We start from the raw sequence: 9,709 nt of genomic DNA on the forward strand, positions 1-9,709 counted from the left end.
CATGTAATTACACATTAAGCCGGGGCGGCGGCTCAGAGGAATCACCCGCCAAGAACTTGGCGGCTCAGCGTAAGGAAAGAGGCAGTCTCTCCATCGTTGAATGGAGATTCCACCAAGCTCCAAGCTAGGCCCATTGGCGCACTATTCTGGCGGTTCAGATAAAACAGCTCCCTGAAGAGCAGTAGGCTGGGCTCTTCTCCAAGATATACTTCGCAGAATACTTGAAAGTTGCAAATATTTGACACGGAATTGGGTCCTATGTCTTGCGGCCGCAGATCGAAGAAGTTCAGAACATCTCTAAAGAATTTTGAGCCGGGAGGTGCGAAGCCCCGGCTCATGTGATCAGCAAATATCACCACCTCACCATCTCTTGGTTGAGGTCTTTCCTCTGACGGGTCAGGGGCACGATAAGACATGACCTCCTTCTTGGGCAGGTAACCCGTCTTCACGAAATCAACTAAGGTTTCATCAGTGACATTGGATCTCATCCAGTTGCACGTAATGGGTGCCTTGGGAGCCTTGGGCGGCATTGTGAAAGATGAAGCCTATGACAAAAGGAAATGCCCGGTTCAACTATAAGCCGGAAGAAGTTTACGGTTCAGCACTCAAAATGGCGGCTTATGAAGGGGCCTAATGACATATGGCTAATTGTGTCGGGTTATCTAAGCCGCTGTGGGCGTCGTGAGTACTTCAAATTGTCTACAGCTTTATCATAAATGAGCCGAAAAGATTACGACGCGTGGCCTCTTTTAAGCCGGAGATATGAGCCGCCATAGCTAAACAGATGCAATTTTTGACTAAGTGTGGCGCAAACAAGTTTCACAGATCGCAGTAATTATTTTGAATCAAACGATCGGCTAAAAAGAAAAATTTCTAGACCTAGAACTGACACAGATGAAGTTAATAGGCTCGAACGGGGCCTCTATGCAATGGAAAGGATCTATGTGCATTCGGAAACGGGTGCGAAACGATTACCGCAGCAGGTTTATACTGTCTAAAGATCAGGAAAGGGTGGTAAAGGTGGAATCCATCAAGTGTTCATGACGAACGGTGACGAACACCGACGAACTCGAAGATCACTAATGCAGATCTAAGGAACAGGGAGGGGAAAACTTATAGATGCAGAGTTATTGCAGAGATCCGTCGCGTTTTTCTGGTCAAGTCAGGTTGATGCAGCGGCCTGAGTTGGTGAAGACGAGGAGATCCGCGGCGGCGGCGGTGGAGCTTGAGCGGCAGTACAGTAGCGAGAGGAGGAAGACGATGGAGGCGACAGGTGAATGGAGACTCATGGGCCGGGCTTATTTATAAGGTGCGGTTAATAAGTGGGCGCGAGAAACGAGGAGGCCATGGCGTGATTATCTCGCCACCAAAGCGCCTCGATTTTCGGGATGGCCATTAAAGATAAGATCCGTTGGGATATGACAGAATAAAAAAATGAACTTAATGGAAGATGACGTCATGGCGGGTTATCAGGAATCCAGAAGATGACGTCACGGCGGGTTAAAGCCTTCGCACAAATATAAGCCGGAAGATTTTCTCTCAAAGGGATTGAAGATTGACATGAACCGGTTCAAATCAATCTGGGGCCTAATGTTGAGGATATAACCATTAGAGTCACCCGCCCAGGAGGGGCCGGGTTACATCATAATGGTCATCACGTGAAGCCCAGCACCAAACTTGAAGACGGCGGGTCAATAATGGGCTTAAGACCCGGAGATGGCTTAAGGCCCGTAGTGTTAACCGCCGTTAGGGTGAAACTTGTAGTGTAAGGCAAGAATAGTTAAGAGTCCGGGCCGGACGCTGTTATGAGCTGGCCGGGGCTCTGAGAGCCGCTGGGCGTCAACCTTTCTATATAAAGGGGCGACCCGACGGCGGTTTAGGGGGAAGGAAGACAAACTCGATAACCAGGCAGGACGGTTTAGCTCCTGGTCATCGAAACCCTAATCAATACCACCTCAACTGGACGTAGGCTTTTACCTTCACCGTAAGGGGCCGAACCAGTATAACCCTCGTGTTCCTTGTCCCGTTTAACCCCTTTAAGCTTCCTAGCTGCGATGGCTCTACGACTAAGTCCTTGCTCGAGGACATCTGCCGTGACAATTCCACGACACTAAGTAATTTTTATTTGCTGTTCTTAGTTGTTTTCTATCTTTAGTTATGGGTAGGAAACGCAAAATACCAAAAAAAATTACTTGTACCTACTGAACCAGTGGTTGAAGAACCACTCAAAATCTATCACACTCCTGAAGCTTTTTACTTGGATCATCTTCGATCCCTTTGTGCTCGTGCTAAAACCCCAACTAGCTTAGTTGAGGGCAAATCTTTAGATGAGCATGCTTGTTATGTGCGACACTGTATATCTGAAAAAGGGTAACTTTTACTGGATCAAATTCATTGTTTGCAATGCTGTGCTTGGAATCTATGTGAAATATATGATGTTACTTGTTGTTCTGAAAACCCTAAGAAACACCTTCCCTACCAATGTGAGTTTATTGATAATGGGATCGTATCTTCGTATGCTAAGGGTGTTTATAATTACTATGATGTTGAACAAATTGAAGAATTTGTTGCTTTTAAGGGTGCTTATGAAATTGCTTCTTTAATTGAAATGTATGATGCTACTCTTTACAAATCTGAAAATTTTGCCATACTTGAATATTGTTATGATAATTATGCTTCTAATGCCTATGTTAAACCATATATTGAGGACTCCTCCGCTGTCCAAGAAGAGACTAATATTTTGCAGGAGTCTATGGAAGAAGAAATTGATGAAACTGTGAGCTCATTGGATGAAAAAGATGATGAGGAGAGCGAAGAACAAAAGGAGGAAGAGCGGATGAGCTACCCGTGCCCACATTCTAATGAGAGTAACTCTTCAACTCATACATTGTTTAATTTCCCTTCGTTCTTACCGAAGGATGATTGCTGTGATGATTGTTATGATCCCGTTGATTCTTTTGAAATATCCCTTTTTGATGATGCTTGCTATGCTTGTGGCCAAGATGCTAATATGAATTATGCTTGTGGAGATGAACTTGCTATAGTTCCTTATGTTATGAATGAAATTGTTTCTATTGCACCCACGCATGATAGTCCTATTATCTTTTTGAATTCTCCCGACTACACTATATCGGAGAAGTTTGCACTTATTAAGGATTATATTGATGGGTTTCCTTTTACCGTTGCACATGATGATTTTGATGAATATAATATGCATGTGCTTGCTGCTCCTACTTGCAATTATTATGAGAGGGGAACTACATCTCTGCCCCTTTATGTTTCCAACATGAAAAAATTGCAAGAAACTGTTTATACTATGCATTGGCCTTTACTATGTGTGCATGAATTGTTCTTTTATGACATGCCGATGCATATGAAAGGGTTAGACTTCGTCATTGCTTGATATATGTTGCCTTGTGCTCACTACTAAATCACAAATCATTGTTAATTAAAATTGGCTTTGATATACCTTGGGATCCGGGTGGATCCATTACTCGAGCACTATATGCCTAGCTTAATGGCTTTAAAGAAAGCGCTGCCAGGGGCACTATATGCCTAGCTTAATGGATTTAAAGAAAGCGCTGCCAGGGAGAGAACCCGGAAGTTTTAGAGAGTCATTTATTTCTGTTGTGTGCTTTTATATAGTATAAAAAAAGAGGGGAACCTAAAACTTTTCAAAAAGAAAAGTGAAAGTGAGATAGACGAGCATTGTGAAAGTGGGGGGCGTCCTTGAACTTTGTTCATGCCCATGGAAACTTTGTGAATCTTAATTACAAAAAATCTTCAAAAAAATAATTATCCCCTTGTACAATTCCATTGTATTATAAAAATAATGTGCCAAGGTTTGCCTTTAGGATGTTTACGATGCTTGTTGGTTTGTGTGGTGCAGGACAGAAACTTTGGCTGTAGTGCACGATTTTACATTTTTTACTGGAACGTCAAATGGTTCTGATTCTTTTTTCACTGTCTTTCTATACAATTTTTTTATTTTTCCTAATTTTTGCAGAATTTTTCAAGTACCAGAAATATGGTGAATGTTCATATTATTACAGACTGTTCTGTTTTAGACAGATTCTGTTTTTGATGCATAGTTTGCTTGTTTTGATGAAACTATCAATTCCTATCAGTGGATTAAGCCATGGAAAAGTTGTATTACAGTAGCTATAATGCAAAAACAAAATATGAATTGGTTTGCAACAGTACTTAGAGTAGTGATTTACTTTATTATACTAACGGATCTTACCGAGTTTTCTGTTGAAGTTTTGTGTGGATGAAGTGTTCGATGATCGAGAAGGTCTCGATGTGAGAAGAAGGAAGAGAGGCAAGAGCTCAAGCTTGGGGATGCCCAAGGCACCCCAAGTAAATATTCAAGGAGACTCAAGCGTCTAAGCTTGGGGATGCCCCGGAAGGCATCCCCTCTTTCTTCAACAAATATTGGTATGTTTTCGGATTCGTTTCATTCATGTGATATGTGCAGATCTTGGAGCGTCTATTTGCATTAATTTTCATTTTTCTTTTATGCACCATGCTGGTATGACATAGTCCTTGGTTGATTTATAGAATGCTCATTGCACTTCACTTATATCTTTTGAGTATGGCTTCATAGAATGCTTCATGTGCTTCACTTATATCATTTGAAGTTTGGATTGTCTGTTTCTCTTCACATAGAAAACCGTCATTTGTAGAATGCTCTCTTGCTTCACTTATATCTATTTAGAGATATGACAGGAACTGTTCATTCACATGGTTAGTCATAAAATCCTACATAAAACTTGTAGATCACTGAATATGATATGTTTGATTCCTTGCAATAGTTTTGCGATATAAGGATGGTGATATTAGAGTCATGCTAGTGGGTAGTTGTGGATTAGTAGAAATAGTTGTGTTGAGGTTTGTGATTCCCGTAGCATGCACGTATGGTGAACCGTTATGTAACGAAGTCGGAGCATGAGGTATTTATTGATTGTCTTCCTTATGAGTGGCGGTCGGGGACGAGCGATGGTCTTTTCCTACAAATCTATCCCCCTAGGAGCATGCGCGTAGTACTTTGTTTCGATAGCTAATAGACTTTTTCAATAAGTATGTGAGTTCTTTATGGCTAATGTTGAGTCCATGAATTATACGCACTCTCACCCTTCCATCATTGCTAGCCTCTTCGGTACTGTGCATTGCCCTTTCTCACCTCGAGAGTTGGTGCAAACTTCGCCGGTGCATCCAAACCCCGTGATATGATACACACTATCACACATAAGCCTCCTTATATCTTCCTCAAAACATCCACCATACCTACCTATCATGGCATTTCCATAGCCATTCCGAGATATATTGCCATGCAACTTCCATCATCATCATATACATGACTTGAGCATCATTGTCATATTGCTTTGCATGATCGTAAGATAGCTAGCATGATATTTTAATGGCTGTCTATTTTTTGATATCTTTGCTATACTAGATCATTGCACATCCTGGTACACTGCCAGAGGCATTCATATAGAGTCATATCCTTGTTCTAGTATCGAGTTGTAATATTGAGTTGTAAGTAAATAAAAGTGTGATGATCATCATTATTAGAGCATTGCCCCAGTGAGGAAAGGATGATGGAGACTATGATTCCCCCATAAGTCGGGATGAGACTCCTGACTTTACAAAAAATAAAAGTGGCCAAAGAAGCCCCAAAAAAAGAGGCCAAAGAAGCCCACCAAAAAAATAAAAATAAAATAAAAAAAGAGAAAGAAAAAAATGAGAGAAAAAGAGAGAAGGGGCAATGCTACTATCCTTTTACCACACTTGTGCTTCAGAGTAGCACCATGTTCTTCATATAGAGAGTCTCTTGAGTTATCACTTTCATATACTAGTGGGAATTTTCATTATAGAACTTGGCTTGTATATTCCGATGATGGGCTTCCTCAAATGCCCGAGGTCTTCATGAGCAAGCAAGTTGGATGCACACCCACTTAGTTTCCAGTTTGAGCTTTCATACACTTATAGCTCTAGTGCATCCGTTGCATGGCAATCCCTACTCCTCACATTGACATCAATTGATGGGCATCTCCATAGCCCATTGATTAGCCGCGTCGATGTGAGACTTTCTCCTTTTTGTCTTCTCCACACAACCTCCACTATCATATCCTATTCCACCTATAGTGCTATGTCCATGGCTCACGCTCATGTATTGCATGAAAGTTGAAAAGGTTTGAGAACGTCAAAAGTATGAAACAATTGCTTGGCTTGTCATCGGGGTTGTGCATGATGTGAATATTTTGTGTGGTGAAGATGGAGCATAGCCAGACTATATGATTTTGTAGGGATAACTTTCTTTGGCCATGTTATTTTGAAAAGACATGATTGCTTTATTAGTAGGCTTGAAGTATTATTGTTTTTATGTCAAAAGATAGACTATTGCTTTGAATCACTCGTGTCTTAATATTCACGCCATGATTAGATTATGTGATCAAGATTATGCTAGGTAGCATTCCACATCAAAAATTATCTTTTTATCATTTACCTACTCGAGGACGAGCAGGAATTAAGCTTGGGGATGCTGATACGTCTCCGTCGTATCTATAATTTTTGATTGCTCCATGCCAATATTATACAACTTTCATATACTTTTTGGCAACTTTTTATATTATTTTTGGGACTAACATATACGTCTCCGGTGGGTCGAGGTGAGGCCCTTGGTTCGGTTTCTTGCCGCGCCACATTGGTCGGCCCGTGACGCATTTAGGGAGACCCATGGATGACTAGTCGTACAAGACAAAGATAGCAGAATCATGAAGGACTATGTGTCCACTGACAAAGCCGGCTAGGATTTGTAACGCTAGGTCCTCGGGCTAAGGTAACCCCTATCTCTGATATTACTATTCATCCAACCTAACTTTAAGGGGAATCCTACATAATGCTCTGATTAGGAAGAGAGGTGTGAGACAATGCGTGAGAGACAAGCCTAAAGATAATGTGCGTACAGAAGACACGTAGGCAGGCCTATTGATACGTCTCCATCGCATCTATAATTTTTGATTGCTCCATGCCAATATTATACAACTTTCATATACTTTTTGTCAACTTTTTATATTATTTTTGGGACTAACATATTGATCCAGTGCCCAGTGCCAGTTCCTGTTTGTTGCATGTTTTATATTTCGCAGAAACCCCATATCAAACGGAGTCCAAACGGGATAAAAACGGACGGAGAATATTTTTGGAATATTCAGAAAATATGGGAAGAAGAATCAACGCGAGACGATGCCCTAGGGGGGCACGAGGCAGGGGGCGCGCCCCACCCCCTGGGCGTGCCTCTGACCCTCGTGCCCCCCCGTAAGGCGGTTGCTGCTCTTCTTTGGCCGCAAGAAAGCTAATTTTCGGAGAAAAATCTGGGCAAAGGTTTCAATCCAATCGGAGTTACGGATCTCCATATATATACGAAACGGTGAAAGGGCAGAAGACCAGAACGCAGAAACAGAGAGAGATAGAGAGACAGATCCAATCTCGGAGGGGCTCTCGCCCCTCCCATGCCATGGAGGCCAAGGACCAGAGGGGAAACCCTTCTCCCATCTAGGGGGAGGTCAAGGAAGAAGAAGAAGGGCCCGCCTCTCCCCTTCTCTTCCGGTGGTGCCGGAACACTGCCGTGGCCACCATCATCATCACCGCTATCTTCACCAACACCTCTGCCATCTTCACCAACATCTCCATCACCTTCCCCCCTCTATCTACAGCGGTCCACTCTCCCGCAACCCGCTGTACCCTCTACTTGAACATGGTGCTTTATGCTTCATATTATTATCCAATGATGTGTTGCCATCCTATGATGTCTGAGTAGATTTTCGTGGTCCTATTGGTGGTTGATGAATTGCTATGATTGATTTAATTTGCTTGTGGTTATGTTGCTATCCTTTGGTGCCCATCATATGAGCGCGTGCGTGGATCACACCATAGGGTTAGTTGTATGTTGATAGGACTATGTATTGGAGGGCAAGAGTGACAGAAGCTTCTACCTAGCATAGAAATTGATGCATACGGGATTGAAGGGGGACCAATATATCTTAATGCTATGGTTTGGTTTTACCTTAATGAACATTAGTAGTTGCGGACACTTGCTAATAGTTCCAATCATAAGTGCATAGAAATCCAAGTCAGGGATGACATGCTAGCAGTGGCCTCTCCCACATAGAACTTGCTATTGGTCTAGTAAAGTAGTCAATTGCTTAGGGACAATTTCGCAACTCCTACCACCACTGTTCCACACTCGCTATATTTACTTTATTGTGTCTTTATCTAAACAGCCCCTAGTTTTTATTTACACGCTTTTTATTATCTTGCAAACCTATCCAACAACACCTACAAAGTACTTCTAGTTTCATACTTGTTCTAGGTAAAATAAACATTAAGCGTGCGTAGAGTTGTATCGGTGGTCGATAGAACTTGAGGGAATATTTGTTCTACCTTTAGCTCCTCGTTGGGTTCGACACTCTTACTTATAGAAAGAGGCTAAAATTGATCCCCTATACTTGTAGGTTATCACCTATGTATATAGAAAGGGTCGATGGGGACTGTGCGTGTGTATGCTTGTGAGAGGAAGAGTGCTTGTGATAAAGGTTACTGAAAACAGTCGTAAATGGTTACGAGAGGGAGGGAGGGTTATATCGAGAGGATTTCTGCGAGAAAGACACCTCGGGAGAGAGTGTGTGAGCATGTGTGAGAGACCACCGATGGAGAGTGAAACTACACGTAAAAGACTGATGTACACATTGATTAAAGATATAAATTGTATCCAAATATTAGGATGGGATCATGATATTTGCAATTCGCGTAAGGAACGGTCATTGATCCATCAGACATCTAGATTCTATCGAATTTGAGCATGTCTATGTTATTACTCGACATAATTGATCCACATAGTTAGTATTTTGAACTCCAGACAATGCATCGCTTTAGCAATCGAATATAAACGTGAGTATAGTTTATGTTGTGTGTGTAAAGCACATTATACATATGAAAGTTACACAATGAACATTATAAATAGCTAGCTATGAACTAGCATACATTTGAATTCAACTTAAGGTGGCTTAAAAAATTCGAATTCAACATGAAGTCCATTTAATTATTTGAATTCGATATCATGGCATTTGTAAATCATACCTAAATTATGGGGGCACCAGTCTTTGCTCTGATTTTGTACATAATAGCATATATAGTCGTGTACAAAATAGATTCAAATTTAGCTCCTCCATTCCAAAATAATCGTAGTTATAGGATTTTCAAGTGTCAAAATTTCAAAAAGAAGCAGATAATTTAATGAGGTTTTCAAACATACAAGGTCAAATTTAATGTTGTCCATTTAGGTCAGTCCTCAAAGTTCAAGAGTACTCTAAACGTGAATGCTTCCGTTTCAAAATTTCGAATGAAGCGCCAAAAGAGCCTCTACTCGCCCGAAACCGCGTGAGACCAATGTTTGGTACTAGAAGGAAATTACTTTTCTAACTCCGACCCGTGAAACCTACCGGCCCGACGTCCAAAGGTCTAAACCGGGGTAGGTTTGTAGCTTCATCTAGACACCACGCAACCGCCTCCGAAAAACATTCATACACAATGGCCACCTAAGCACACATGCGCGCGGCCGAAATCACTCCCGCCCACTACTTGGGACATCTGGGATTACCATCCTACCCCCGACCCGCAATAGGTCCAAAATTTAAGAGGGGGGAAA

The sequence above is a fragment of the Triticum aestivum genome, chromosome 5D, assembly GCF_018294505.1.
Source record: "Triticum aestivum cultivar Chinese Spring chromosome 5D, IWGSC CS RefSeq v2.1, whole genome shotgun sequence".
NCBI lineage: Eukaryota > Viridiplantae > Streptophyta > Magnoliopsida > Poales > Poaceae > Triticum > Triticum aestivum.